The sequence below is a fragment of the Mustela erminea genome, chromosome 5 (genome assembly GCF_009829155.1).
Source record: "Mustela erminea isolate mMusErm1 chromosome 5, mMusErm1.Pri, whole genome shotgun sequence".
Classification (NCBI taxonomy): domain Eukaryota; kingdom Metazoa; phylum Chordata; class Mammalia; order Carnivora; family Mustelidae; genus Mustela; species Mustela erminea.
Window position 1 is genome coordinate 25,134,314 of NC_045618.1, and position 7,602 is coordinate 25,141,915.

Sequence of the window (7,602 nt, forward strand, 5' to 3'; positions counted from 1 at the left end):
GAGACAGCTCTTTGAGACTTCAAGATACTTGAGTTCCAGGATTCAGGCTCAGTTCTGCTAACAACCATCTGGTGGTCCTGCACAAAGCCCTTCATCATTCTACTGTTCTCATTTGCAAAGTAAGGACTTCATAATGATGTAGTTTTGGAATATAGGTGAGGTTTGGTTGGGTGAGATCCAGAGCCAATGGTCAACAAAGAATTCTTGAGACAACTTTGGTGCAAAATGGTGGTTTCACTAAAGCACTCTGGGGACAGGACCCAAGGGCCGAAAGGGCTAGTGCACCGGGGTTTTTGAGGGGTGGCTGATTATATATTTAGGAGTTGGGGGAGGTTAGGAAGAGAAAGGTTTGCAAGAGGATTTTCATATGTTAAAGAAGAATGGCAGGATTATCTAGAGCCCTTGCCATTGTCAAGTTAATGTTGTTTTTCCTTCTAGCAAGGCATTAAGATAGTTGGAAGCTTCCTGGAGGAAATGTCACACATATCCCACCCAAGAGTGAGGGAGGGGTTTGTGGGATGTCAGCTTATGCTTTGTCCTCAGTTTGGCTTCTGCTCTTTCACTAATAATATTGAGGATTCTCATTGCTTTTTATTGTATTAAATGCAATGGTTCTTACTAAGGACATTGCTTTTTATACATAAGTCTGTTTGTGAAAGGGGCTTTCATGTGTTTACCCTGAAGGAGCAGGAGGCTGGCTGAGGACAAAGCAAAAGCTGGCGCCTTGCACCCCCCCCCCCTTCACCCGCTCCCCTCCATATGTGTAGCATTCCTCAGGCACCCCTGACTGCCATAAAACGATAAATAGTTAACTTGCAGAGATCACAGTCCTGCAAGGTAGGAGTCTCCCTTGGTTTGCAAATGTCCTTGAGATTTACAACAAAGAAGTTACCTTATCAATAGCCCTAATGTCACCCTCCCCTCCATGAAAAACCGAAGGAGGCTGAGGTAGAAGGAAAAGTAAATAAAGTTAAATTTCTTCTAAACCTAAATCTCATTAACAAGGATGCTTGATAGCAGGAATGTAACATTCCACCAGGAGACTCCAATTGTCTTTACTTGATAGTAACCAGGCCTTCAATATCCTGATAGTGCTTTTTTCGCATGCTTTTTTCGATTGCTTTGTCTGCTTTCGCACGCGGGTCCCCTGACCCAATCCACTGACGCCAAGTATGCCTGTTCAAACTGATGAAGTCCCAGAACCTAAGTCAGGTTCGGTGGGGTGAGGTTCGGAGCTAACGACTAAAGAAAGAATTCTTAAGACATCTTTGGTGCAAAATGGTGGTTTATTAAAGCACAGGGACAGGACCCGTGGGCAGGAAGAGCTGCTGCTCTGGGTTGTGAGGAGTGGCTGGTTATATACACAGGAGTTGGGTAGGTGAGGACAAAGGGTTGTTCAGAAGGGCTATTGGGATAAAGAAGACTGTCAGGATATTGAAGGCCTAGTTACTATCAAGCCAAAGCCACTTTCCCTCTAATGAGGCACTAACATAAAGACAATTGGGAGTCTCCTGGTGGAATGTTACATTCCTGCTATCAAACGTCCTTGTTAGTGAGATTTAGGTTTTAAAAGAAATTTAACTTTATTTACTTTTCCTTCTACCTCCGTCTCCTTTGGTTTTTTATGGAGGGGAGGGTGACGTTAGGGCTTGAGGAACTGAGTTATGTATCTTTGGAAATCGGGCTATTGATAAGGCAACTTCTTCAAGGACATTTATAAACCAAGAGAGACTCCTGCCTTGCAGGACTATGATCTCTGCAAGTTAACTATTTGTTCTTCTTTTAGGGCAGTCAGGGGTGCCTGTGGAATGTCACACATATTACCAAGGGGAGTGGGTGGAGAGGGGGTGCAAGGCACCAGCCCCTGCTTCATCCTCAGCCAGCCTCCTGCTCCCTCATCAAAACTATCAATCAATCAGCTCAGCCCCACCCGAAACTTGTTTGTATCTGTCTATAAAAATCCTGAACCGACCCAGCTCCGGACCTCTCGGCGTTATCGGCAATGAGCGGCGCAGAGGTCCAGGTTCCAACCTGCAATAAACGACCCTTGCTGATTGGCTTTGACTCACGTCTCTGGTGGTCTTTTAAGGTGGGGGTAATACTCTATTGGCATTTCAACCCATTGCTATAATGTGTAGAGAGACAGCAAGGATGTTCAATTTAATCAGGTGACACAGCCAAAACTAAGCTGGTGTAAGTGGCGTATCATAGACAGGGAAAATTAAGTTATGTGACTTTGTTGGGATCACCAAGGAGGGAATACATAATTCAAGCAACCAGAAAAAAAAAAAAAAATCCATCCCATTCACAAATGGAGAGACCAGCTTTGTTTTTATACATGACTGGCTGGATTGAACACACAAATGAAAGTCAGACAAACTTGTAATCAATTTTGAGACCCTCAGTGGCAGTAGCTTGTTTCCATTTTATCTTTTGGAACTAAGTTGGCTTGCCTGGAGAGAGCAGCAGTGAGGAAAGGCCTCTGGACTCCATGTCTGTGTTGAACACCAGTATCTGTTGCACAGAAGACTTAGTGTGAGATGTTCAGTGGAAAATAAAATTCTAGGGTTGAATAAATGTGAGAGATGCTGAAAAGTGAGAGATGCTGCACACTCTATTTTTCTCTTGCAAATTCCCAGTGTTTGTTAATATGGTAAAGACAGAAGTCCTGCAGCAAAGGGACCTGCTAAGGTATTTACAAAGCAGTTCATATAAATTAGAGTTTCAAAACCTCATCTGTCAAGTTCTACTCAAAATCTGTTAACTCTTTGTTACTCCAAGTACGGTTATAAGCATAGAAATGCTTATTTAGAAATTTTTATAGAAATGTGACACACAACAACACTATGTGTCATCAGGGGATTGTTTGTTAGTGAGCAGATATGGACCAGTTCAGGAGTTGGGGATGAGTTGTTTGCCTTGTGAGCTGTAGACTAGCCATATGCATAGGGACTACGTTACAATGTGCAAACTTTAAGGGTGATTTTTCAACTACAACTCATACTTATGCATCCGAGAAAATGGAAGTATTTCACCCATAATATCTTTTTTTTTACAGTTATTATGATTTTTTTTAAGAAATAGAAAACCCTTTAATTAACATGCTTTGCGTTTACAGTTTATTAGCTAATCGACACCAACATGCAAAAATAAGTGCTAAATACAAGCCTCTACAGTGTGGTTTTGTGTAAATTACAATGATTCATTTGATTTGAAAAGTAATCGGTGGTTACTTCAACTGAGTCACTAGTTTCTGCAAGGAACAGCATTCGATCTGCAGTTGTGGAGCCAAAGGAAAGGACTCTGCAGAACCTGGTCCCGTGGATTTCCACGTGAATACCTTCTCAAGCAATAGGGCGGGAGGAACGCCGGGATGTTGCACGTAGCACACCCTAAGCCGCACCCACGCGCAGGGCTCTCGGAGAGCGCGTAGCCCCCGGGAGCGTCTCCACCACTGTGGGCTAGTCAAGACTGCGGCGCCACCCCCCCCACCCCCCCCCACCCCACCCCCCCCCCCCCGCTCAGGCCCCACGGGAGGGAGCGCTATTGTCGTTCACTGATCTTTGGTCACCAGAAACAGAAACGCAGGCGGACGGGGGCAGGGGCAAGGGCTGGGGCACGGGCTGGGGCACGTGGGACCGCTCTGCCTAAGGATGTACACCTTCAGGCTAGTGAGAAGTGAAAGACTTCTTTGGTTCTCGGACAAATGTCTTTGTCATCTTGACAGATGGCATGAGAGTTGTAGCCATAGCTGTAGCCGTTAGGCAGCCTCAGGTTACCACCTCAGGGCCAGGTGGTTCTCCATCATCGCGTCCCGAACTCTTGCAGAGCAGGCAGGAATTGGTGCAGTGGGCCATGGGCAGGGGCTGCGCTGCTAGTTCAGGGAGTGGCCGCACTCAGACCAGTCAGGGTTCTTGGAGCTGGCGTCCTCCTTGGAGCACTGTGATGTCTTTTATCACCAAGAAGCTTGCCTACAAAGTGAGGGTGAACACAGAGTTTTCCCCAGCTGGTGCAGCCAGTAGTTGTGCAGGAACTGCTGGCTCAGCATCCACCACTGGCTGGTCCATGTAGGGCCAAGAGGTGGCTGTCTGGCGGGAAGGTAAGCATGCCCATGACCTGGTGCACCTTGGCCAGCTGGCTCCCTTCAGCCTGACCATGCCTCGTGGCGTCCAGTCTCTAGTTCTGTCAGATGAGTTCAAACAACTCCTGAATATTTAGGCTGAACTCCAGGAAGCTCTTCACGCCACTCTGGGTACAAGCTTCCAGCGTCATAGTAGCCTCAGCACAACAGGCGCTCCACCATCATGCGGTCAGGGCGCTTCCCCTTCCACAGCGGCTGCCACGGGCTGGTCGCTGTTACTCCTTGAATTGCTCAACCCTGCGTTTGCATAGCTTGGTGCTCTCAACCTTCACCTGAATGGACTCCACCACCTTTCTCTTGAGGACTAAGCTTCTCCCATGTGCCATCCAGTAGGCTGACCATAGAGTCCCCAGTGGGCAGCCGCTCAAGACCTTTGCCAGCTCAGCCACCACCATAAGGATGTGGCTCATCTCCGGGACTATGTGTTTTTGAGCAGTTTGAAGGCGTTTATTCAGTGTTTTGTAGGGCACCGTGAGGATCAGGTATGCCTGCATCTTCAGGGTCTTGGAGAGCCCAGCCGCTGACTCCTACACTGCCATGCTTAATCCACCAAAACATTAGCCACAATCATTGTAATTTAAAACCAAGCCAGAGTCAGTGTAACTAAGTGAAATTTGTTTTATTTAATTTTAATCCTAATTTGCTGACATTGGAACAAGTATTTCGAGGTTTTTTTTTTTTTGTAACTAAGACAAGACACACTAAGTAAGATGAAGTGGGGAAGATGGAAGAGGTCTGAGATGATGAAGACCAAATGAGTCTGTTCTCGTACTACTTAGAAGTACTATTCCTTGTGTACTGAATTTGTGGATTCTTCCTAAAGTTTCTTTCTTTCTTTCTTTCTTTCTTTCTTTTTTTTAAATAGAGGTGAAAATCACGGAGCATTAAAGTAGCCATTTTAAGGAGTACTGTAAGGACCTATTTAGCTAGAGCGACTCCATCTCTGGTAAATAGCCATTTTGTGGCTATCAGACACATGAAAAAATGTTCATCATCACTAGCCATCAGGGAGATTCAAATTAAAACCACATTGAGATACCACCTTACACCAGTTAGAATGACCAAAATTAGCAAGACAGGAAACAACATGTGTTGGAGAGGATGTGGAGAAAGGGGAACCCTCTTACACTGGTGGTGGGAATGCAAGTTGGTACATCCACTTTGGAAAACAGTATTTCCACTTTGGAAAGAGATTCCTCAAGAAATTAAAAATAGAGCTTCCCTATGACCCTGCAATTGCACTACTGGGTATTTACCCCAAAGATACAGATGGAGTGAAAAGAAGGGCCATCTGTACCCCAATGTGTATAGCAGCAATGGCCACGGTGGCCAAACTGTGCAAAGAACCAAGATGCCCTTCAACGGACGAATGGATAAGGAAGATGTGGTCCATATACACTACGGAGTATTATGCCTCCATCAGAAAGGATGAATACCCAACTTTTGTAGCAACATGGACGGCACTGGAAGAGATTATGCTGAGTGAAATAAATCAAGCAGAGAGAGTCAATTATCATATCATTTCACTTATTTGTGGAACATAACAAATATCATGGAGGACACAGGGAGATGGAGAGGAGAAGGGAGTTGGGGGAAATTGGAAGGGGAGGGGAACCATGAGAGACTATGGACTCTGAAAAACAATCTGAGGGTTTTGAAGGGGTGGGGGGTGGGAGGTTGGGGGAACCAGGTGGTGGGTATTAGAGAGGGCACGAATTGCATGGAGCACGGGGTGTGGTGCAAAAACAATGAATACTGTTACGTTGAAAAGAAAAAAAAAAAAGGAAAAAAAATAGCCAGTTTGTTGTTTGTGCAGTAAACTTAAATTGACTCTCCCGCCAGAGAAACTTACTTAGAAGCATGTCCAGGGGGGCACCTGGGTGGCTCAGTGGGTTAAGCCTCTGCCTTTGGCTCAGGTCATGATCCCAGGGTCCTGGGATTGAGCCCCACATCGGGCTCTCTGCTCTGCAGGGAGCCTGCTTCCTCCTCTCTCTCTGCCTGCCTCTCTGCCTACTTGTGATCTCTGTCAGATAAATAAATAAAAAATCTTTAAAAAAAAAAAAAAAAAAGAAGCATGTCCAGGAAACCAGTAAAATATTATCAGGCTAGTTCCTGATAACAGAGCCCAGAATACAAGGACGAGTCAGGCCCGATGGAGACATCTAATCAGTACGAAGTACTGTTTGTAACAGTGAGAAGGTCGGCCCAAACCAAAATGACTCCATCTTGGGAAGGACGACCATCTTATTATTCACACTGAATATGTTAATAGACTAAGACTTCCCAGAAAGTACTGTTTGTAACAGTTCCTGGTATAGGGTATTCTTGAATAACTAGTCACCAGACAAGATGAAACTAGCCAGTCAGCAAGAGACACACAAACCCAGTGGGTTGAGATACCAAGATATGGGTTGCAGTTTTACGCAATAAAATGTAGCCTGTAAGATTGGGAGGGGTTGCTCTCTTTGGAGGCGGCCCTGACCGGTCAGTCAGTCGGGTCAGCTGGGGGTGGTCCATCTCTTTGGAGACGGCCCTGGCTGGTCAGTCTGACTTCTAATGCTTGGCATAGTATAAAGCTTTACATAACTTTAACTTTGTTTCAGTCTCGTTCACCTGGCCAATTAGTCTGACTTCTAAAGCTTGGCATAAAATAAAGTTTTAAATAACTTTCATCTTGTCTCAGTCTCGTTCCTTTGATAATGGACCCAACAGTATCATTCACTTCATAATGTTTTACAACCTGAATTTGCTTTTGTGCCTGTGGTTGAAGGTGAGAGAGCAAAACCCTTGGTGTGCTCTCTGCAGAGATACATTGGCTAGTGAAGCAAGGACAAAGTAAAAAATTTAAGTGGTTTCACATAGGAAATGAACAATTGGGTTAAAACAATAAAAAATTAGAGAAAAGTATGGAATTTAAGGGCAACTGGATGAGATGTTTAATATTATGCATCAAAATATTACACACTGGTACTTTGATGGCTTCTAATAAAGCTGAACTTCCAATAATACCCATGAAAATTGCATTGAGGGCGCCTGGGTGGCTCAGTGGGTTAAGCCGCTGCCTTTGGCTCAGGTCATGATCTCAGGGTCCTGGGATCAAGTCCCGCATCGGGCTCTCTGCTCAGCAGGGAGCCTGCTTCCCTTCCTCTCTCTCTGCCTGCCTCTCTGCCTACTTGTGATCTCTCTCTGTCAAATAAATAAATAAAAAATCTTTAAAAAAAAAAAAAAAAAGAAAATTGCATTGATATGGTTCCTTTGAAATGCTGGGTGAATGTGATGCAATTGGTAGATGTTCAATTGAATATGATGGTGGTGTGAAGAAAGAACTTTGTCTTTCACCTTCATTATTAATAAACACACAAGCTCTGAAATGCAAGAAGTCACGAAGGATCACCTAGTTAACAAAGGTGGTTGGAGCGGTTTAGTTTTGCACAGAAGGTTGTTCTGATGTTGAAGTGACA

General features: G+C 44.8%; 1 pseudogene; it reads right to left on the reverse strand.

Annotated features, from left to right (window-relative positions):
• Positions 1–3,663: 3,663 nt before the first annotated feature.
• On the reverse strand, positions 3,664–4,680 carry LOC116590060 (annotated as a pseudogene).
• Between the last annotated feature and the right edge of the window lie 2,922 nt (positions 4,681–7,602).